At 42.9% G+C, this 24330-nt stretch overlaps 1 protein-coding gene across 1 annotated transcript in view; it reads left to right on the top strand.

Annotated features, from left to right (window-relative positions):
* CARTPT (CART prepropeptide) overlaps nucleotides 1-24330 on the top strand; it is a 43478-nt gene that overhangs the window by 2698 nt on the left and 16450 nt on the right. The gene's annotated exons all lie outside the window — the stretch shown is intronic.

Genomic DNA, 24330 nt, shown 5'->3' with positions numbered 1-24330 from the left:
TGACCAGAACTATTTGTTAGAAGTGGAGAAATAAAAAAATTAATGTATAATTCAGCAAGTATTAATTGTAAGAAATGAAAAGGTAGAGTTTTGGAATGCTAGAGCTAGTTTCAAGAGGTTTCTGTAGGAAATGAATTCTACATTTTTCAATAGCAGTATCGTACTCCTGTGTTGTAATGAAAATGTTTTATAATTATTTATAATGTTTTATAATTATTTATAATGTAAAATCATTTTTAAAAAAGATTTTATTTATTTACTTGACAGATGGAGATCACAAGTAGGCAGACAAGCAGGCAGAGAGAGAGGAGGAAGCAGGCTCCCTGCTGAGCAGAGAGCATGATGCGGGGCTTGATCCCAGGACTCTGGGATCATGACCCAAGCGGAGGGCAGAGGCTTTAACCCACTGAGTTGCCCAGGCGCCCCAATAATGTAGAATAATTTTTTAAAGAAAACTTAGAAACAGTAAAGAAAGTGAAAATTCTCCATAATTTCACCACCCAGAGATAGCCGCTTTTACTGATTTCATGTATAGACTGTGCTATTCTTTTTTTCCTATCTGTGGAAATTTTTTTCACACACAAAAAGTTACTCTGTTGGATCAAAGTATATGGAGAGTTTTAAGACCCATATTGCTAAATTCTGTTCTATAAACATATATTTAAGATATAATTATTGCTGCATGTAATGATGACTCTGGTGCTTTCAAATACTGCAGTGACTTCCAGTAGAGGTTAATTGTTTAGGAAACTAGTGATGTTAATTTGTAAAAGTTGTGTCTAGGTAGCTGTGTCACATTAGTAACAAACTGTGAAGAATCAAAATGCGTGGGTGGCATCATGATGTGGAAGGACTGGGAAAAGGTGGGGAGAAGGCTAGTTAATCCGTAGTTCTGTTACCAAAAAGCTATGTGAACTTGAGGAAGATGGGCGGGGACCAAATTCAGCCTCTCTGACCTTGCCGTTGTTTCCTTCTCTCTGTCCAGTTAGTCACGTTTTCTTTCCATCTCCACTTTCTTTCTGCTTCTTATGGGGCAAGTGGCCCGAGAGGGGTGAGGATTGGAAGCAGGGAAAGGTCTTTGAAGGTGGGGATCTAATAAAGAACTTAGAAAACAGGACCAGACCAACTTGTTAGAAGTAAGTTGGAGAAAAAAATACAATATGCTGAGAATGATGATGACGATGATGATGATGATTAAAGACTTTACTTATTGAGAGAGAGTGAGCAAGAGAGCTGGGGGAGGAGCAGAGGGAAAGGGAGAAGTAGACTCCTCACTGAGCAGGGACACCCATGAGGGGCTCCATCCCAGGATCCTAGGATCATGACCTGAGCCAGAGGTTGTCACTTTACCAACTGAGCTACCCAGTCACCCCTGTCATCATCATCAAATCATCCTCATTGTCATCATTATCATTATTACTATTCTGCACATAAGTATGCACCAGCTGACTTGGTGAGACTGAGGTGGAGACCACTTGCCAGGAGGATGTTCTTGAGCTTTATCAGCTTTCTTTCTTTCTTTCTTTCTTTCTTTAAATGAACAGACATTTACTGAAGGTCTACAGTGTGTCTGGCTTTGATAGAATACAGAGTAAACAGGGCAGTTAATACTTACATAAACAGGTACAGCATGGCCCACTCCTTGTGTAGCCCCAGGTCAGTGACTTAGTATTTTCACCTGCTCAGTCCCCATCCATCGTCTTTCAGTACATGCCGCCTCATACTCCTTGGGAAACTACCCCCTCCTGTTCCCTGCAGTCTTGGCGAGTGTCAAGTAAAGAGCCCAGGTTCCTAGCGGAGAGCTGGGCCCTTCACTGGGGTTTGGCCGGGCTCACTTGAGTCATTTGATTCTCAAGCAGAGGGAGAAGCGTGGAAGACAGCCGGCCCTGCGTTGTTCTGTGGAGTGTTAGAAGCTGCTCGTTCATTCTTGCTCTACGGCCCTGACACCTCCCTGGTTACTAAGATTCTAGGTGTGAGGTGTCCTGGCATCTTGTATTCTTCCAGCAATCCTTTTATTTTTATTTTTATTTTTTAAAAGATTTTATTTATTTATTTTAAAGACAGGAATTACAAGTAGGCAGAGAGGTAGGCAGAGAGAGAGGAGGAAGCAGGGTCCCTGCCGAGCAGAGAGCCCGATGCGGGGCTTGATGCGGGGCTCGATCCCAGGACCCTGGGATCATGACCTGAGCCGAAGGCAGAGGCTTTAACCCAGTGAGCCACCCAGGCGCCCCTCCAGCAATCCTTTTAAAATAAACTTGCCAGAGTCAGGCTCCAGGGCTGGTAGCCCCAAATACTAACTGGTGGCATGTCCTGCAAGATGAAGGTTAAAATAAGTTCTTCTGCATTTTCAACTACGATGAAAGCTTTACTGCCAGCGTTCTTAAAGAAGACTTTTCAGCATTGAAACCAATGGGACATTGCAAAACATGGTCCATAATCTCTCTTGAAATGTTAACAAATTGCATGTATTCTGTGGATGTTTGCAAGGACTTGTGGGGCTCCTTTTTAAATTTAGGACATATTGGCATTTTTACTTTGCCTTGATGTTGATGTGGCTGGTCTTCTGACCTTCTCTATCCACCATGAGGGATATAGGGAAGAGAACCAGAGGATCAAGTTCCTAGACCAGAGCACTGTAAGTAAAGGAACAATGCAGTTTTGGAACTGAGTCACAATTTAAATCCATACTAGAACAGATTTAACATTCCTAGTAAGAGAACTGGAATTGCTTACTGGACATTGAGACCAATTTGGAATCGAGGGATTTGTGTTCTCATTCAGATGGTGGTCCTAACTACTTGTCTCATCTTGGGCTGGTCTTTCCTGGTTTCAATACAGGGTGGGACTTGTTTAGTTTTCTACCCTGGTTTCACATTAGAATCTGCTGAAGAGGTTTAAAAAATGATTGGATCAAAATCTTTGTGGAGGGGCGCCTGGGTGGCTCAGTGGATTAAGCTGCTGCCTTCGGCTCAGGTCATGATCTCAGGGTCCTGGGATCGAGCCCCGCATCGGGCTCTCTGCTCAGCAGGGAGACTGCTTCCCCCTCTCTCTCTGCCTGCCTCTCTGCCTACTTGTGATCTCTCTCTCTGTCAAATAAATAAAATCTTAAAAAAAAACAACAACAAAAAAACCCAGAATCTTTGTGGAGTGTGGGATGTTTTTTTAAAGCTCCCCATCACTGCTCTAGAACAATGCTTCCCAAAACTCAGCTGCTTTCAGAATCTCCTGGAGGACTTCTTAAAACACAGATTGCCAGAAAAATAGATAAATAAAACATTGATTGCTGGGGCTCTACCTCGGAGTCTGATTCTACCGGTCTGGAGTAGGCCCCAGAATCTGCATTTCTCACATGTTTCCAGCTGATGCTGACAGTTCAGGGGTCATGCTTTGAGAACTACCGATGGCTCTAGTGGTCTTGAAATTCCTTCCTAGCTCTAAAAGGTTAGAGTTCTAAGATCAATTTCTGCTTTGGTGATGGTATCACTCTTGTATATTTTTGGTTAGGTCCTTATACATTTGTCTTTCTCCCTCATTTTCAGGATGGGATGAATTTGTCTTAGCTTCTTAGTCACTGGTTCACAGCCAAGGCTGAACGTTAGAATCACCTGAGGAAATTTGCTTACAAAAAAATCCCGTTTCGGGGCGCCTGGGTGGCTCAGTGGGTTAAAGCCTCTGCCTTCAGCTCAGGTCATGATCTCGGGGTCCTGGAATTGAGCACTGCATCGGGCTCTTTGCTCAGCAGGGAGCCTGCTTCCCCCTCTCTGCCTGCTTCTCTGCCTACTTGTGATCTCTCTCTGTCAAATAAACAAATAAAATCTTAAAGAAAAAATCCTGTTGCTCACATGGGACTCCCCATAACTAAATTAGACTCTTGGGTTAGGAGGCAGGTCTCAATAAATTTCAAAGTTCCTCTAAGTGATTCCAGTGTGCAGTCAGAGCAGAGGGTTGTGTCACAGGGTGAGGCTACATCAGGCGATTTCAAACTGGAGCAACTCTTCAAGACTCTTGCGTGGACTTAAAAATCTTAAATTTTAGGTTATATAAACATTTTTGAAGGCACAGTTCACAGCCCCAGTGAAGATTTGCCTTATTTTGACTTCTGTATGTGCCTCATTTTAGGTTAGCTGCAGAAAGTACTTAAACGGAAATTTCTAATGAGATGTATCCAAGGTGATAGAAATGAGATCAGAGCAAAAACATTCACAAAACAGAAGCAGGAAAATTACTTTTACGTAATGGGCCGTAACAGCAGCTGACATTTTGCCTCCACAGACTGTTTTCTGAATCATCTCTTTCTGCCCTGTGCCTTTGCTGTGTCTTCTCAGTGGATTACACGGAGCATTTAAGCCTCTGAGGACTTGTCAGTTCCTCAGTCCCAACCAAGCTTAACCAGACAATAAAGAAGAATAATTATCAACATGGATGGTTGATAACTTGAGATTACATTGAAAACATTTTTGTTCTTGTGGCAAAATATAACTTAAAAATTTCTGTTTTAACCACTCCCAAGTATACAGTTCAATGGCATGAAGAATATACCCACTGCTGTGTAAACATTACCACCCCCTAGCTCCAGAACTTACTATTCCAACAAAAACTCTGTACCCCTTAAAGACTAACTCCCCATTTTTCCCCTTCCCCAGTCCCTGGCAACACTATTCTGCTTTGCGTCTCTATGAATTTTTCTGTTCTAGGTATTTTATGTAAGTGGAATCACAAAATACTTATTCATTTGTGTCTGGCTTATTTCACTTAGCATAGTGTCCTCCAAGGTTCATCCAGAGATTATTACTGATGGATGATATCTGTGTCATAATCGAGTTAGGTCCATAAAGGTAAAGGTCCTGTTCCAGTTAAACACACAGGCGTTGGAGGGCACGCCTATCTCCCTGGAGCCCTCAGGCATTCCTGTGTGTGGGCCGAGGTGGTTTGCACTTGGTCCTGCTCTCAGCAACACGTTTCCCATAATTGCTCAGCCCAGAAACCCCAGTGTCCTTGTGACTCTTTGTTCTTTACGCAGACATGCAATTGCCCCAAACATTTTATTGTTTCTACCTCTCAAAGAGCTCCCTAAATCCTCCTCCTTTACCACCGAACGGGTCTCAGCTCAGACCACCATCTGGTCTCACTTGGGGAAGTATCTAGCCAGTCTCCTAGCCAGTATCCCTGCCATCAGGCATTATTTCGTTAATTCACTCAACAGGTATTCAATTACGTGAACATTTCTTGTCAGCATTGAGCTGACCTCTTAATTCTTGGGCAGAGCCATATGAGACATTTGTCTCCAGTAAATCTGTTGGTACCCAAGCATGTCTGATTCTAGAGTCTAACTTCTCCCAGTCCATTCATTGCTTTCCAGTAAAGGATGGAATAAAGATTCCGAACTTTTGACAGGTGAAATTGAGGGTTCAAAACAACAAGTGGAATTTTAAGAGGAAAAAGTACAGAGTCTTAAATCTAAATTCAGGACAATAGAGAGCTTATGTAGAGAACCAGGGAAACTTGACTTTGAAACAGCTCCTATGGGTGGTATGTGTGTGGGGGGTAGATGCTGGAATTTTGGTTATCAGCAAGCTTGATACAGGCTCACCGTGATGAGACTATCTTATAAGGGCTTGCCCCATTTTAGGCTGCGCTAATTAAAATTATATGTTCTGATAATAATGCATATACTTTGGCCTGATCCTCATCTTCAGCTCTGTGAAGACAAGCTGCACTCCATGAAGTACGTTAAGAAACTAGAGGGCATGCATGTCATTGGTTCTGAGCCCTAAGATCTGGGCCTTAGCTGTACTTGGGAAGTATGTAAAAATACAGATTCCTGGGATCCACCCTTGAATACTTTCAAGTCCTCTAGGTTGGGTACCACTGAGATGGGAGACATGAGCAGCATGGTCTAGGAAATACTGGAGGAGGTGGGTAGTTAGCTTTGAGAGGACTATGGGGAGATGAAAAGGCAGATGCTAATCTAGTAGGTTTAGGGTAACGCCTGAGATTCTGCATGTCTAGTAGGCTTGCACTGAAGCCAATGCTTCTGGTCTGTGGACCACACTTGGGCAGAGGCTGTAGGGGATCCTGGCAAAGGTTGGCTAGATTACCTTGATGCTCTCTCAGGTACTCATAGGTACACATAGGTACTCAGCAAAGGTTCATCAGCTGATGATGGAGAAACCAAGTTACCAGAACTACACCGGAATCCTTCCAAACTCATGATGTGGAACATACTTTCATTTCTTCAGTCAATGCTTAGATTTCTCTAGAAACTAGATATTACAGATGAGTGATCAAGAGCATGAGCTTCGGAATCATATCAACTTAGGTTTGCTTTCCCCATTCATAGTTCGTTATTTTCCCGATTTATGGTCCTATATGCGCCTCATTTTCCTCATTTCTAATAACTTCTCACTGGGTGTTTATGAGCATTTAATGTATGAAAAGTGCTTAGTGGAGAGCAGGTACTTGACAGGTGTTGCCCATGATTATTTTCATAAATTTACTCAAATTGAAGCATGCATTGGTACCTTTCCTACAACTCCTGTATCTTTGGAGGATTCCCGAGATCTCTGCAAATGTCATAGAGCCTGTGTGTGAGCTCTCAGAGCGCCAGCATTCTCTCTAGATTTTGGTGAGATTACTGGAAATACTTTTTTTGTGGGTCTCAGATCTTTACTGTTGGCATTTTTTTCTTTCAAGATATTCTTTTAATTCAAGTTTGTTAAGAAATCGTGTATTATTAGTTTCAGGTATAGAGGTCAGTGATTCATCAGTGGCATGTAACACCCAGTGCTCATTATATCATGTGCTCTCCTTCATGCCCATCTCCCACTTATCCCCTCCCTGACCCCCCGCAACCCTCAGTTTGTTCCGTAAAGATAAGAGTCTCTTCTGTTTTGCCTCCTTCTCAGTTTTCATCTTACTTTATTTTTTCTTCCCTTCCCCTATATTCATCTGTTTCTTTTCTTAAATTCCACATATGAGTGAAGTCATATGGAATTGTCTTTCTCTGACTGATTTCACTTAGCATAATAGATTCTAGTTCCATCCCTGTTGCAAATAGCAAGATTTCATTTTTTGTTGGCTTAGTAGTATTCCTGTGTGTGTGTGTGTGTGTGTGTGTGTGTGTGTGTGTGTGTATGTATGTATCCATTCATCTGTTGATGGACAAAACTGGGCTATTTCCATAGTTTGGCTATTGTAGACATTGCTGCTATAAACACTGCTATAAACACTGGGGTGCATGTGCCCCTTCAAATCACTATTTTTATATCCATTGGATACAATGTCTGGGTCATAAGATAGTTGTATTTATAACTTTTGAGGACCCTCTGTACTGTTTTCCAGAGTGGCTGCACCAGCTTGCATTCCCACCAACAGTGTAAGACGGTTCCCTTTCTCTCTGCATCCTTGCCAAAATTTGTTGTTTCCTGACTTGTTAATTTTAGCCATTCTGACTGCTGTGAGGTGGTATCTTGTGGTTTTTGATTTGTATTTTCCTGATGCCAAATGATGTTGAGCATTTTTTTCACGTGTCTATTGACCATTTTTATGTCTTCTTTGGAGAAATATCTGTTCATGTCTTCTGTCCATTTCTTAACTGGATTTTTAACTTTTGGGGGTGATAAATAAGTTCTTTATAGATTTTGGATACTAGCCCTTTGATGATATGTCATTTGCAAATATCTTCTCCCATTCTTTAGGTTGCCACTTAGTTTTGTCAACTGTTTACTTTGCTGTGCGAAAGCTTTTTATCCTGATGAAGTCCCAGTAGTTCATCTAAAAGTAGTAGTTCATCTAAAGAGTCTTGTTCACTCTTGACATAGCCAACCCCCCTGACCTTTTTTAAAAACCCGTTTGGGGGCACCTGGGTGGCTCAGTTGGCTGTCTGCCTTCAGCTCAGGTCATGGTCCCAGGGTCCTGGGATGGAGTCCCTCATGCTCAGCGGGGAGTTTGCTTCTCCTTCTCCCTCTGCCCCTCCCCCCTGCTTATGCACTTTCTCTCTCTCTCTCTCAAAAAATCTTCCAAAAAACCCACTTTGTGATCATACAAGTTTTCTAAGTACTTTTGTTGGTTCCCTGTCCCTTAGGCTTAAAATTTAAATGTCTTTCCTTGGCATCCTTGAGTATTCTGTACCTGGCTTAAATTTTTTAGAATTAAAAAAAATAAAATAACATTCACAAATTGCTAAAAAAGAACTAGTATGAACAGGCTCATCACAGTCCCCTGATTCACATTTGTCATCCATTCCTTATCCACAGAATTGTAAGCAATTTTGTTTTGTTCTTTTGGTGATATCCTTATGTAAGTTCTTGTATTTTAATTTCTTTTCAACGTTAGAAATTGTCTATTTAATTCTTGCTCTAAGAAATCAAAATTTTAGCTCACTTGTACAACCTCTTCTCTCCTTGATGTAGTTTCTCTCCCCTTCTCTGCACAGGTTCATAGTCTTGTATCTGTAGTTTAAAAAATCACAACATTATGAAATCTGAGGACTTTTTTTTGTTTTTGAAAGTTTGGTGTCAAAATCCATTTGGTGGCAAATTAATTCTCTAAACTGTCTCATGCATGGTTAACTGTGATGAAGCATTCACTGAAGCAAATACCTTTGGGGAGCAGGCGGGTGCCATTCTTGACCGGTGTGGCAGCATTGATGATGAAAGAGGACGGTAGCCTGGGATGGATTCTCCTGGGAACTTTGGATCACGTAGAGAAAGAAAACGACAAGATGGGATGTTTCATTTCTAAGCTCTAGTTACAGAGAACCAGAGAGTTTTTCCGGTAGCCATAAAATAATTTATTTCTTATAGCTATAGAGCCAATCTTGCTGAAAAGGAAACTCAAACTTCACTGAATTCATAGCCTTGCCATGACTCTCTTGTGAGAGTTAGAACATTGAGAAGTAATGGGACCTTAAGTCTTAGAATGGGGACATCTGATGGGCTCGGATAGAGCTGACAATGTTGAATCCCCAGTTACTTAGAACTTGCCTGGGTGGTGGAAGAAGGCTATTCGTCTTCATCTGGGTAGACGAGCCTCTGGCTTGGAGTCTAATAATCTTAGTTGGGGAAATCTTATAAGAGGATGCCTTTTGTCCTCCAGACTCACTCCAGTCTCTTCTTATTGTCACTAGACCCATAATGAGAGAGAGAAGCACAAAGTAAAGGGGAGGAAATAGCTAATACTGCAGAAGAATGTAGCCCCTGGTATCTGTATGCAGATATTGGCTCAGAAAATGTTTTTTTACTCATTACCAATTTGAAATATCACCAGAAGCAGTTTGCTTTTATCTAGTGTAACCAACAGTATCCAGAAAAATTTACCCCCCCTTTTAAAAAAAAGATTTTATTTATTTATTTGACAGACAGAGATCACAACTAGGCAGAGAGGCAGGCAGAGAGAGAGAGAAGGGGAAGCAGGCTCCCCACCAAGCAGAGAGCCCGATGCAGGGCTCGATCCCACGACCCTGGGACTGTGACCTGAGCCAAAGGCAGAGGCTTTAACCCACTGAGCCACCCAGCCACCCCAAAGACTCAGGGAGTCTTTTTTTTTTTAAAGATTTATTTACTTATTTACTTGACAGAGATCACAAATAGGCAGAGAGGCAGGCAGAGAGAGAAAGAGGGGGGAAGCAGGCTACTGGCCAAGGAGAGAGTCAGGCGCTGGGCTTGATCCCAGGACCCTGGGATCATGACCCAAGCCAAAGGCAGAGACTTTAACTCACTGAGTCACCCAGGCACCCCCAACCCCTCGTTTTCTTTAAGTAGGCTCCATGCTCAGCATGGAGCCCAATGTGGAGCTTGAACTCATGACTCTGAGGTCAAGACCTGAGCTGAGATCAAGAGTCAGATGCTCAACTGACTGAGCCACCCAGCATCCCCTAGAAGCAATTTGGTTTTACCTAGCACAACCAACAGTGTATTTCCAGTCTTGTCTCAGGAATATACCACCTATCCTGCCTTCTGTCATAACATAAGTCTACAAAAGTTTTGGACATTTTGATATACAAGATTACAGTGGATCACTATTTTTTTTATAAAAGATTTTATTTATTTGAGAAAGAAAGACAGAGTGTGCAGGGAGAGAGACAGAGGGAGGAGGAGAAGCAAACTCCCCACTGAGCAGGGAGCCCAATGTAGGGCTCGATCCCAGGACCCCAAGATCATGACTTGAGCTGAAGGCAGATGTTTAACCAACTAAGCCAGCCTGGTGCCCCACTGGATCACTATTTGGATGATTATGTTAATTAGATCTGATGAGCAGGAAGGAGCAAGGACTTAAGATGCCTTAGGGAGACATACAGGAACCACAAGGTGGGAGATGCAGCCTGTGAACATTGAAATAACTGTCTCCTTAGTGAAGTTTCGGTGGGGGTAGGGGGTGTCCAGCTGAGGCAGCTCCTTCAAGGTGAAAAATAGATGGCTATGTCCTTCATTGGCTACCAGTAAAAGGAGGCACAATCCCTGGTAGGACTTTTTGAATTTTGGAGAACATATATTTGAGTTTCAGTTTTGGTTAGTTAATAGAGCAAGAGAAGGGTAATGGTCTAGCTGCAGGAGTCCACCATGCATGGGAGATGGTTTGCTTGGGGAACTGAATTTGAGTGGATCCACAATTGATTTTTGCCCCCTTGCTGCTATCCTGCACACATTCTAGTGGCCAAGTATGGAGCCTTTTGCTGCAGAAGCTGTGGGATACTTGACACCACAGTCCAGCAACCCGCTTTAGAGTTTGCCTGCAGTTCCGGTTCCTGTAGGTAATGATAACTTCCTCCCTTGGGTACATGTCTGGCTCTGCTTGGCGGCTTCCTGCTAGCCAGGAGAGCTTTGCTCAGCCTGCAGGGCAGCCTGAACATACTGATGACTTAATGCCACAGGGGCAGCCCTCTACCAGGGAGCGATGGAGTTTTGTTTTGTTTTGTTTTTTGATAAATCCTTCAGCTCTGAAGTCTACCCTTCATCTCCACTGGGATAGCTCTCCTGTGGCCCACAGCAGGAACCTTCATATTAACCTGCAGTTGATGGGCTTTTCTTCCTTTCTGTCCCATTTCATTTTGCCTACTCTGTCATTCTGCTTTTTTGGAATCGCCTCCCAAGTAAACTCCCTGCACAGGAGTCTTTGTCTTGGGGTCTCCTTTGGAAACGCCAAGCTTTCCTGCCTGTCAAGGGCTCTGTCCTTGGTAGTATTCTGTGCCGAGCGTGGCTTGCTTGGCTCGACTCCATCTGTCTGCATCCTTTCCGGCACTTTCGTCCCCCGTGAGTTCTTCTGCATGCACATCCACTGACGACCTCCGTGGTTGTCAGTTTCTTCCTTTCGCACTCCTCCCTCTCATCTTACTGGTGTGCGGGGGTGGGGAGGCCCTTCTCCTGGCTTCCCTGGCCCTTCTTCAGTAGAAGTCGGCCTGATGTTTGTACCCGGATTTCCTGTTGTGCTGTCATTCACCGGTAACCCTCCGGTCCTGGAACCCTCAGATCTGTTTCCTTCTTTCGCTCCTTTGCACATGCTCTCCCTCTGCCTAACATTTTATTCTCCTCGTCTGGCTGACAAACTCACTTCTTCAAAATTTTGTCCAAATGGGAGCTCTCCCATTACATTTCCTCTAACTTCCCCTCTCTCTTCAAGTACACACCGTCTGTCAGTTTACGTGGTTGTGAGTTCTGCAAGGGCTAGGACTATCCCTCTTTGTTCATCGCTCTATTCCCAGTCTCTGGCACAGTGTCTGGCCTGGCACAAAATAGGTGCTTGCTAGATATTTGTTGAATGGATGAATAAATGCATTCCTTAAGGGTAAGGAAGTCACCTTGGCTGGACATGTCAGCACCTCGAAAGGGACCTGATGCACAGGTGAACTGCTCCAGGGTGGTCGTGGGGGAGCTGTCCATCTCCAACCACCCTTTGGGTGAAACCCTTGCAAGGTGAAGATTTGGGGCAGTCAAGGCGAGCATGTGGAGGCAACAGATGGATGGTGGGGTAGGAGCAAGAAGTGAGGTTCCTATATTCTGTGCCACTGTCTGTTCTGCTGTCACCTTGGTATTGTTCCTGGAAGGAAGTTAATGTCGTGAGCTCTTAGTCCCCCATAATTCCTCTACCAAGGGTGGAGTATGGAGGCAAAGATCTGGAGCTGAGTCCTGGGCTTGGTCATTTGTTAGTCTTATAATTTGGAGGCCAGTTATTCAAATTCTGTCTCTGTTTCATTGTTGTTAGTATTAAGTGAATATATATATATTATTGTCTTATATTTATTTATAACATATTATTTGTTATATGTTATATATACATGTACTGCATCTAGTCACTTAGAGCCCATAGAGGGCACATGGTAAGCCTTAAGTGTCAGATAGTAATAGAATAATTACCAGGTGGCTAAGGTAAGATTTTAGGAAGGGTGGCTTGCCCAAATTCACAAAGGAAGTATGGGTTGAGTCTAAGAGTGATAACTGTATATGTTGAAATTGAAGAACTGTTTTAAAAATCCCAGTTGCCAGGGGCCGGCAGCAACTGGCTTCATCTCCCTGAGCAAGAGGACTTACCGGAGACACTCAGAGCTCTGCCTGCAACCACGCAGCCAGATGGGATGATTCAGAAAGTCTGTTTGATTTCCGTCACTGGAACTCTGATACGTGTTTGGCATCAACAGCTGGATGGATGTTCCCTAAAGGACTCGTTCAAGTCACTGTGCTTGTGTGTCTGTGGACACATGGATGCAAAAGGGAACTGAGCCTTAGAAAGATCGATCCCTTGGTACTGGAAATGCCAATGTAGTTCCGCTTTGGTTATCATACATCAAACCTTATTAAAAAGTGAATCCAACATGTTTCTTTGGTAGCGATAATATTACAGTGGGAGTCAGGGTGATGAATGTCAAAGCTTTAGAAGCCAAGCTTCTCTGGTTCAGTCTTGTGCTGGTGAGGAGGATACTTGGATTTGATCCAGGTCTGTTCTCTCTGTGAACTATCTGTCTACGTCCAGTTTCTTTAGCAGTTGGCTCAGGTGGATTTGGATGCCTCTCTATTTTGAGTTGAAAGCCAGGATGAAGGAATTAGACCAGAGTTGAACTGCTGAAGGGCATTTTTATTTCTGGAACAGCAGCAGTTGAAAGTGATGGAGAAGTCTGCCTGGACCTCTCAGGGATGGGTCCTTCAATCCTTGACACACCAGTTCTTTTGAATTGTGTATTTGTTGTCATTTACTATTTTTTGTTTTAAATTTAGTGTTCTAGGGTTTACCGTGTGCCTCTTGTCTCATTTTCCTACCAGTAACATTAAGGTGCTTTGTGACTAACATAAGAACCCTACACCAGTTTGGTTGCATTCTCTCCTGCCGTCTTTTGTGATGTTATTGTCACAGCTTTTAATTTTACATCTGTTATAAAACCCACAGTACTTTGTAGGTTTTTTTTACATGTCTATAAAAAATAACAGAGAAGTTGTTTACCCGCATATTTACCATCTGATGCTATTCCTTCCTTTGTGTACATCTGAGTTTCCATCTGGAATGATTTTCCTTCACCCACAGAACTTCCTTAACATTTTTTTTTTGGTTATGTGGGTCTGCTAGCAACAGAGTGTTCCAGCTTTCATTTTTCTGAAAATGTCTTTAATTCATCTTTTTGGGGGAGCAATAACTGTTGGAGAAATATGTACATGGAGAAAATAAAATATATGCAACTGTTTAAAATAATGCAAAAAGATGCAAAGACATTTAGTCTGTATTAGTAGAAAATAGCAGGGTATGGAGATGGATATCACGTAATGTCATTTTTGTATCAAAATTCTATGTATATATATATTAATATATTTTTAAAAATTTTATTTATTTATTTGACAGAGAGAGAGAGAGATCACAAGTAGGCAGAGAGGCAGGCAGAGAGAGAGGGTGAAGCAGGCTCCCCGCTGAGCAGAGAGCCCAATGCGGGACTCGATCCCAGGACCCCGAGATCATGACCTGAGCCAAAGGCAGAGGCTTAACCCACTCAGCCATCCAGGTGCCCCAAAATCCTATGTATATTTAATCATAGAAGAACCCTGGAACAATAGACCTGAGAACATGAACAGTGGTGTATCAGTGAAATGTCTTCTTTCTGCATATATTATAATTTTCTGAAGTTGCTAAAATGAACCTGCATCACTTTTACCAGAAGAAAGTAAATTGCTTTTGTTTTAACCTATTTGGCTTTTTCCTTCTAATGGGCTCACACTATTAAGATGAATAGCTTAATAAAATTTGTTTAAAAGTAAATGTCATTTAAGCTGTATCTTAACAATGAAAATGCTAATAGATAAGATTTAAGCATGTTTGTGGATTCTGGGCTTTGCAATATGAATGATGGGGGGAAAGTAGGTACGTTTTGTTGGACTCCTGAGAAAACCAAAAGGGCAGTGTGTTGACTTCATACATATTCACTGAAGTTGAGGAGATCTTTTTAAAGAAATAAAATGTTAGAGACTAAGTTCAACCTCTTTCCTCATTTCCACCTCCCCATGTCTTGTTTCCCCCTCTTTCCCTAATGAACCACTTTCAGGAGTTAGAGGTTATCTTTTTCCAGTCCATTTAAAGATATTTTCACATATTGTATTTGTGTATTAGTAGTCAGTAGTAAGTATTATTATATATGTGCTCTTGAAGTTTCCATAAATGATGTCTTACATAAAATTTTGTATCCTCCTCCTTTCCCACTCACATTTTATTTTGGCATCTGTCCATTTTGACTCCAGTAGAGAAACAGACAGCAAAATGGATAGGATCACAGCATCTAGAATCAAACTGACTGGGTTGAATTCCAGTCCCTGCCATTATGAGTTGTGTAACATTGGGCAACTTTCCTGTCTTCTTGGTGCCTTAATTTCTTTATCTGTGAAATGTGGGTTCTATCAGTCTTAACTTTATTGGGTTGTTGGGAGGATATATTGGGCTAAAACACATAAAGCACTTAGAACAGTGCCTGATGTGGAAAGTGCTGGATAACTGCCATTTGTTATTGCTGCTGTTATTAAAGATGCCCTTGGCCATCTATTTCTAGGACAAAGGTGTTGAGCTATCTATTGGTAATAGATTTCCACTGAATCCCTCTTGTGTTCTCAGGCAAGCATTATGACATGAGTCGAAATTGTTAACTATAGAACAGAAATATTGTGTAATATGCCACCATATCAATGCATTTCCTTAGGGCTGTATATTTAGGTTATTTCCTATGGTTTCTATTAAAAACTACCATAATACTCATCTGTGTACAGGGCTTTTTATGTACCTATGGAAGAACAGAATCACTGGGTTGGGATTGAACTCGTCTATTTAATGCCAAAGCACCATATTACATTTGTACAGACATAACAAACTTAATAAATTTCAAGAGTAGTGATGACCCATAGCTAATGGAAAAATTCCCCAGAGATGAGCATTGTCCTTGAAAGATAGCAGCCATCCAGACGGGCTTTGGGCAGAGGAGACATTAAAATCTTCTCACTCTGTAAATGAATCCACATTGAGCATTTAACTGAATATGGTACATTTGAAGACCAACAGGGGAAAAACTATTTACAGGGATATTGTCCACAGGAAGAGTTTAATTGCTCCAGGAATTGGAGTTACTAGAAAAAAACCTTAAAATTTTTATCTATTTAATGGACATTTAATTGTAGAGATTTGTTGCCGACTTGAACAAGTGGTGATTTGTGGGGCAAGAAGTTTTGAAACATCATTTCTTTTGCCTTCTGACACAGTAAGTCTTATTACTGAGCCAAGAACCATTTAATTGTCCGTATATCAAAGAGCTCAAAGATTACTGCATGGCGTGACTGAATTTTAGACAAGTGGTGGAGTATTTCAAAATGTCAAATTAGTGAAGAATTGCAGAGAAGGGAAGAAAGGGACAGACAGGAGAGAAGAGGACTTCACTGGTGGTGGGGGTGGGACGGACAGAACATCCTCGTTTGATGGAACCAAGTCCAATACCCAGGAGAGGGAACTGTCCTCTCTTTAAAATCCGTTTCCAGGGACAGGGACACTCTGCAATTTCCTTCAAGCAGATCTTTCTTAGTTTTCAGCAGGTTCAAAAAGAAGTCTGGGAATTCAAGTTTGGCTCCATTTCCTCCTCTTCAGGCCTCTGAGGACCCAGATGGCAGTCTTGAAGGTGGTTCTAGAAGTTTACATTTGTCTTTCAAGGTCCGGAGGCTAGAGAGGAAGGCACAGACTGTGAACCGTTTCCTTGGCACTCAGTTCCCTCCCTAGCCTTCCTCTTCTCTTCTCAGGTCCCTTCTTCATTATTCTACCAACTGTACCAAGACACCTGCAGGAGTGCTAGAGGGCTCAGCTGGCAAAATTGTGTCCTCGGTGGTTGGCTCTTGGGCCAGCTTGCCTGGTTGTGTAGTCCCAGCCTGTGCCTCCTTTTCTTACGTGGGCAAAGGTGCAAATGACATTACTCCCTGCGTAGAATCACCATGTAATGTGGGTAAGTCTCAGCGCAGGGTCCAACAGAATCCTACCCTATTATGGTTTCTCAGGATGCCTGAACAACACCAAAATATGCAGAGGAAGAGGGAAGTAGCTTTAGCTTAGGAAAATTCAGGCTTTGCTTTGGCTCATCCCTATAGGGGATCCTATAACCTTAACCTTGTAACCTCATCCCTAACCTTAACCTTAGTCCCTAAAGTAGTTTGAGGTCAAGACATTCATAGACAACAAAGAATAGAGTAAGCATTCCCACTAAGTGGTTCTCTTATTCTTTCAGGGTGGTGGGGGATGGAGGCGCCCCTCCAGCTAGGTTAGTTCTGGGCAGAGGCAGTCAAGTCTCTACCCTAACCACCAATATCCTTTTCTCAGTGTGCCTGACATTTAGGAAGTGAGCTTGATTGACCTCAGGGTTAGCCAGCCAATTGAAACAAAGCAGAGGGCAGAAACCTGTCTTGAAGATGTGGTTAAAGGCAAAGAAATGCAGAATGTGCTTTTTAATAAAGCATCTTAAGGAAGACACATAGCTTCCAGGCATTTTACTCTGCTTTATGACCCAGTTGCAATGAAGTCTAACATTCTCCTCCCTCCCTCCCTCTTCTGTCTCGCCTGCTTTGTAGACAGTGCTTACCCAGAATTGTCCTTCCATCACCATTTTGGTAAGGATCATGATTTTTCAATTAACAATAGACAATAAATTCATAACAATACCCATAGATAGGTTTCCCACCCAAACTCCTTGGTTTCTTTTGCTACATATTTTGGTTTAAAATAAGTCATTTAGAAAGAAGGAGAAAGGAGCTGTTAGTTTATAGTAAACAAAAAGAAATAAGATATGAATTCCAAACTTAGAACAAACCTCACAGAATTTTACACTAAAAACAACCCAGTTAAATAAATAATCGTTTTTAATAATACTCGATACAATAAATGAAAGATCTCAGGAAAAGAAAGTTTCTGAAGGATAGGAATGAAACAAAGAATGGCAGATAAATTATACTTTATGGGTCTTAGGTCTGTGTATCCCTTGTTGATTAAATAGCTTTCAACCTAAATTTGAGGTTTTATAGGAAAACATAACTGAAATCCCTTCTCACCCATTCGTTCAGAAAGGCAGTGTAGTGGGCAGAAAGCATGTGGGCTTTGGATCAGATCTGCTTCAAATCCTGGCTCTGCCCCTTGCTTACCTGTGTGACAACAGACCTATTATGTGTCCCACCCGAGTGTCCTACTCCTCTTAGTAAACCTTGCCGGGTGTATGCCTGTCCTAGTGCCCTCCCTCCCGTGTGTGTGTGTGTGTGTGTGTGTGTGTGTGTGTATCTGTCTGCCTCCCTGTCTCTCTCTGTCTCTGTCTGTCTGTCTGTCTCTCCCACCCACACATACACGATTATATAGCTATGGTCTGTTCCCCCAAGATTCATCTACGTGTGGAGTTTACTGATTGGTTACAGCCTGTAAAACCATCCATTATTCATCATTTCTGATGATTTATAAATGCCAGCACTATCAACTTACAGATAAGAAGTCTTCTAAGGTTTATAAACATTTCTAAGTATTTGCTTTATCTTAAAAAATTAGTATCTCTATGATGTGTGATATTAAGCACGTATCATTTATTTTGATCTCAATGCAGTGTATGTTTCTATGAATTACATATGGTTTTGACTCTGCCACAGGGTGGGCTCTTCCTGGAGTCTGCTAATCCTTTTTTTTTTTTTTTTTGCAATTACTAATTTTGTGCAGTTATTATTTGCTCTCTCAAGAGCCACTGGGATTATGGAGGACTTGAAGCAGCAGAGCATGGAAGTCATAAGCTTGGACTCCGAAATCAGATTGCTAGGGCCAGATTTCAGCTCCGCTACCTATTTGCTGTGTGACCTTGAACAAATTACTTAAGCTCTCTGGACCCCAGTTTCTTCATCTTCAAAACAAAAAATGAGATAATAACATAGCATTGTTAGGAGGACTAAATGAATTAATCTTGGTAGGGCTTGGTTCGTTCTGAACTGTAATTGCTAAAAGTCAAAGAATTAAATTGTTAATTCTGCTAACAATTTAAAATGGGTAAATAAAATAGTTGAATAGTATATTCATAGTAAGATATTAACTATTAAGTTAATAGCTATTAAAATATTGGCATAGTATACATTATTTGTGATAGAATTTTTAAAAGATTTTATTTATTTATTTGACAGACAGAGATCATAAGTAGGCAGAGAGGCAGGCAGAGAGAGGGAGAAGCAGGCTCCCCGCTGAGCAGGGAGTCTGATGTGGGGCTCGATTCTAGGACCCTGGGATCATGACCTGAGCTGAAGGCAGAGGCTTTAACCCACTGAGCCACCCAGGTGTCCCTTGTGATAGAAGTTTTAAGACAAATACCTGTGCAAATCATCTGACACATAGTAAGTGGGAAATGGTAACCATTTATTATTATTTCTATCACAAAAGAAACCAGTGCTAGATTGTACTTCAAGGGCACTCATTAGATTCAGTTCTGTGTGTAGAGCTTTGAAAGAGGCAGCTTTTTATTTATTTATTTATTTAAGATTTTATTTGTTTACTGGACAGAGAGAGAGAGATCACAAGTAGGCAGAGGGGCAGGCAGAGAGAGGGGGAAGCAGGCTCCCCGCTGAGCAGGGAGCCCGATGCAGGGCTCGATTCCAGGACCCTGGGATCATGACCTGAGCCGAAGGCAGAGGCTTTAACCCACTGAGCTTAAACCACTGAGCCACCCAGGCGCCCCAAGAGCAGCTTTTTAAAAGTATGTTGTTTTCAGAGTCAGTGAAATGTGGTGACTAATGCTGAGTGTTGTTAATGTTACAAGCCAAGTCATTGGGTGTCCTGTGTGATGGGAGTCTCTTGGGGGCAGTGTGTACGTGAGGGTCTTGAGGCTTTTGCCTTCCTGCTCTTTACTTCCCCTCATTGCTCCTGCAAATCTTAGTTCGAAGCAGCAACCTTGAGAACCAAGGGCCTAGGGCTGCTGGTGTTGAGGCATCCTGGATGGGGGGGTAGGGCAGGGGAAAACCACATGGTAGTGGATGATGGATAGTGGATTTTAAGCTTGTCACCTTCCCTGGATTTCTCACTGATCCCCTAGTTCAAAAGCCTAGTGATGGTGGAGAGAACTGATAGAGCCATGTGGCAAAGGGCTGAGATTCACCATTCAAAACTGTGTGACTACTTACACTCTCTGAGTCGTAGTTTCCTTATGTAAAAATGGGAGAATAATTCCTGACCCACATTTTATTTTATTTATAAGATTTTATTTATTTGTTAGAGAGAGAGAGTGAGAGAGAACGTGAGAGGGGACATGATGAGAGGGAGAAGCAGACTCTTCGTGGAGCTGGGAGCCCAATGTGGGATTTGATCCCAGGACTCTGGGATCATGACCTGAGCTGAAGGCAGATGCCTAACGACTGAGCCACCCAGGTGCACCAGTGACCCTCATTTTAAATGAGAAATGCCTATCAGCGGCTTAGCTCAGTGCCAGTTCCGAGGAAGGGCTCTGTTAACTTCTGTTATTCGTGTCTGTAGCTGGGCTCTGATGTCCACATCCATTAGATCACACGCCCTCCAAGAGCACTAATGCATCTTTTCTTCGGGACTGCTGTTGAATAAGAAGCTCTCTGCTCTCCTAAAAATCAATTAGGTTACTATCCCCACATATCCCCTACCTCTTCACTACACAGTTGTAAGGTTTTTTCCATTTCTCCAGTGGTATATATTTTAGAACAGAAATTTCCCCAGTGAATGCAGCTATAAAGGGATAAGCTCTCTGACAGCAAGGCCCAGGCTTAGTTTGGGGAAATGGTCCTTGAGATGCAATCAGGGGGTTTTATCAACACCCATTTCAGCTCAATCTGTCTGATCCCTAGGAAAAGAGGTCTTAGCCATTTCCTTCCGGAGGCATGAAGTCTGCATTTTCCGGATCTTATGATTAAGCCTCTGCTGTGCTACATTGAAAGTCTGGTGCTGGGTCATGTATGATGTCACCCAACAGTCCCCAGTCACTCACTGACACTGTCGGGAACTCTGGTCACATCCGACATCCTGGGTGGCAGCGGCAAGGCCATTCCTGAGCCTGACTTGTTGTGGGGTTAGGCGGGTGCCCCAGAGCCAAGGCCCAGCTTAGACTCCCTTGGGAAACCCAGCTTGGGCATGAAGGACCAGGAATTTAAGATCTTAAAGCCAAAGTCTCCCTCTCAGGAGGTGTTCTTAGGCAGTTTGTGTCTCTGCCTGTGGAACTCTAGATGTGCTTTTCGTGTATGTGTGTGTGTGTGTGTGCGCGTGCGCGTGTGTGTGTTTGTGTGAGAGGAGGGGTGAGGAGGGAGAGGGAGGAACGGACTTGTATTTTTGCCCAGTAGGCTTCTCAAAGGCTTTCCTGGGGAAGGGAGGAGAACCAGGAATGCAGCTGCATAGGGGTTGGCCCTGAGATTCCGCTGCACATGCTGGGGTCTGTGGGAGCGCATGCACCTGCTGAGCTTTGAGCAGAGGAGGGGTGGCTGGGTGCAGACAGCAATAGCCCAGCGTGTCAGAGGAAGGGGCAGGTGGGGTGCGCCTGCCCAGAAGGCTGAACTTCCATTCCCTTCCTTGTTCAGAACTGTTCATTCCCTGGGCACTCTGTGCCTGGTGCTGTTCTCCTCAGCTCAGATCCTTGTCCTCACTGAGTTTCCAATCTAAGGGGTAAGAAAACATCTAACAAGGAAACAAATCACTTTCAAGATAGTGGTAAGTGCTGGGACAGAACTGGAATTCTGTGATAAAGAAAACAGGCAGTTGCTTTGAGTGGCTGGAGAAGGACTGCATGAGGTGGCTTTAGAGCAAAAGATCTAGAAGATGAGAAGAAACATGCAGAGAAGTAGGTGGAGGTCCGGGGGGCAGATGAGATTAGTGGAGGTCTGCGGCCCAACTGATGCTCACAAAACAAGTACCTGAGGATGGGGAGGGTGGCAAAACCAGGTCCTCCTGGATCTTGGGGGCCATGAAGGGCATTAGGAATCATTCTGAGTGCAAAGTTAAGGCTTCCAGGGATCTAAGCAGGAGAACAAGAAGACTCAATTCATATGCAGAAAAGATCTAAGTGGCTGCCATATTGGATAATGGGACTTGAAGGGGATAGAAGCCCAGCTTATGAGTTCTAGTGTGGGGAGTTGTGTGTGTTTTCCTCCCCTATAAGCTCATCTCACAGTCATTGGCATAGTTTGATGTCCCCTAGTCCCATTCCCAACTGCATAGTCACTGCTTAAGGGCAAATAAGTGTTGGCAATTCTCAGTCAACAACCCCTGCATGCAGAAGTTTCAATCATTGTTTATGGTTAGATAAACCTTTCAGGAAAGGGGTGCTGGCTCTTAGTTTTGTTTTGGCATTTTTTAAAAAATATTTTATTTATTTATCTGACAGAGAGAGAGAGATCACAAGCAGGCAGAGAGGCAGGCAGAGTTGGAGGGGGAAGCAGGTCCCCTGCTGAGCAGAGATCCTGATGCAGGGCTCGATCCCAAGACTCTGACATCATGACCTGAGCCGAAGGCAGAAGCTTAGCCCAATGAGCCACCCAGGGGCCCCTGGCCCTTAGGTTTTGAGTATTAGTATACCATCTCTGAGAATATCTGCTTTGAAGAGATCCTGAGGGGGGAAAATTTTTCCCTTTACCCTCTTAGGTTCAGTGAGTGGGGGCCTGCAATTGTGACCACAGACAGATCAACAGGAGAAAAGGCACGCAATTTTTATGAGTATTTACCTGGATGGGAATTCACACAAAAGTGAAACTCAAAGAATCATTTAGGCTCAGGAGTTTATCTACCCTTCTTACCAAAGGAAAGAGGGTGTGGGCTTCATGGGACAATAAATTGTGAGGAAGCGACTAGGAAGTATATGGCAAAGCTAATGGAAGGTGAGGGCTATGTTATTAAGGCTCGTTTCTGCAGGTTCACATTGGTGATGACTCTCCATCTTTGAAGTTTAGGGTCACTCTCCTCTTTTTGACACAGGAGGGGCTGGTGGGAAACCTTCACAAAGAGAAATTCATACTTTGCTTTGAAGCAGATATATCCTGTATCTATTGATTGCTTTCAGCTCCAAGTCTTATCTGAATAATCTTTATACCAGAGTGGCACATTTTGGGTTAGCATATCCTAATCTCCTTCGAGATCCATGTAGACATAAAAACTCTTTGTATAAAATAATCAGTTATATGAGTTAATAGCTATACCTGTTCCACTCCTGGGCCAGAGAATCAGAATCACAGGTGGATGTCTTGGTTAAAAGATGCAAAGCAGAGAAGTAGTAATAAAACACTGCCTAACTGTGGATGGGCTGTCATCCCTTCAAGCAAACTTGATATACAACCTTAATACTGTGGGAAGCTCCGGCAAAGGACTGTGTATTGCTCAGCTCTTCCGCCTCAGAGTCTCAGGAGAGTGGCTGGAGATCGAAGTCCCAGCATGTGTGTGGAATTAAACTTAATATAGACAGATGTTGTAGGGGAAGGTGAGCCATGACTGTCGCTGCTTTTGAGCGGGCAAAGCCCACCGAGATGGAAAAGGTGATTTCAGAACTGGCGGAAGGTGTTGGAGGCAAGATGGGACTTGGCAGAAAGAGGCTGGGAGAAAGTGCCTTGAGTGACATTTTGGTCTCCTGGGTGACCTAACTGTATCTGAAGAAGATGAAAAGATACATATCATGTAGCCTCTTCCCCAAGGGTAACTGTGTCAGGGGACAATATGCAGACCGTTCTGTCATGGTGTTTCATCATCGTGACGAGCTGAGTCACAAGTGATAAGAGTAGTGCTGTGAAATACCTGAAGTATTATGGAAAGGTGGGCAGAGTTCAGAAGGTGACAGGGACCACGAGCCGAAATGCCAGAAGGAAGAAAGAGCTCTGATGGAAGGAGGCATTTGCCACCTGGGTTCAGACATGTGGAATGAATGTGTGCTTGCGACTGTTGCAGAAAAACACAGGGAATTTAGAATTAAATTATCTATTTGGAAGAACTTTTCAAAAGTAGGAATTTGAAGATGCTTTATTTAGATTATCAAGGCATGAAAATGGATGTCTTTTCTGATTGGGAATTTAGTGCGTTCCATATTTGGGGCCCTTCAGATTCATCCTGCCTCACCATTGCAACTCTTTGGGGAAGGTTTTTTCCTTTTCTTTAGCTAAATTTTAAATTTTAATTCCAGTATACTTAATGTACAATGTTATACTAGTTTCAGGTATACAATATAGTCATTCAACAATTGTATACAGGGGTGCCTGTGTGACTGAGCTAGTTAAGCATCTGCCTTTGGCTCAGGTCATGATCCTGTGGTCCTGGGATCGAGTCCCATGTCTGGCTCCTTGCTCAGTGGGGAGTCTGCTTCTCCCTCTCCTTCTGCCCCCTGCTCATGCTCTCTCTCTCTACCTCAAATAAATAAATAAAATATTTTTTAAAATTGTATTGTATACGTTACTCAGTGCTCATCTAGATAAATGTACTCTTTTTTTTCTAAAAGATTTTATTACAAATAAAATCTTTAAGAAAAAGAGTTAAATAAATATTAACAGAGAGAGAGATCACAAGTAGGCAGAGAGGCAGGCAGAGAGAGGGGGGAAGCAGGCTCCCCACCGAGCAGAGAGCCTGATGCGGGGCTTGATATCAGGACCCCGAGATCATGACTGAGCTGAAGGCAGAGGCTTAACCCACTGAGCCACCCAGGCCCCCCAAGATAAGTATACTCTTAATCCACATCACCGGTTTCACCTGTCCCCCCATCCACCTCCCCTCTGGTAATTCTCCGTTTGTTCTCAAGAGTTGAGAGTCTGTTTCTTGTTTTGTTTTTGTTACTTAAATTCCACATTATAAGTGATATCATACAGTATTTGTCTTTCTCTGACTGACTTATTTAGCTTA

This window comes from Meles meles, chromosome 3, assembly GCF_922984935.1.
Source record: "Meles meles chromosome 3, mMelMel3.1 paternal haplotype, whole genome shotgun sequence".
NCBI classification, from domain to species: Eukaryota; Metazoa; Chordata; class Mammalia; order Carnivora; family Mustelidae; genus Meles; species Meles meles.
The sequence above is the reverse complement of the archived record's forward strand: the minus strand, read 5'-3'. Positions and strand labels throughout refer to the sequence as shown.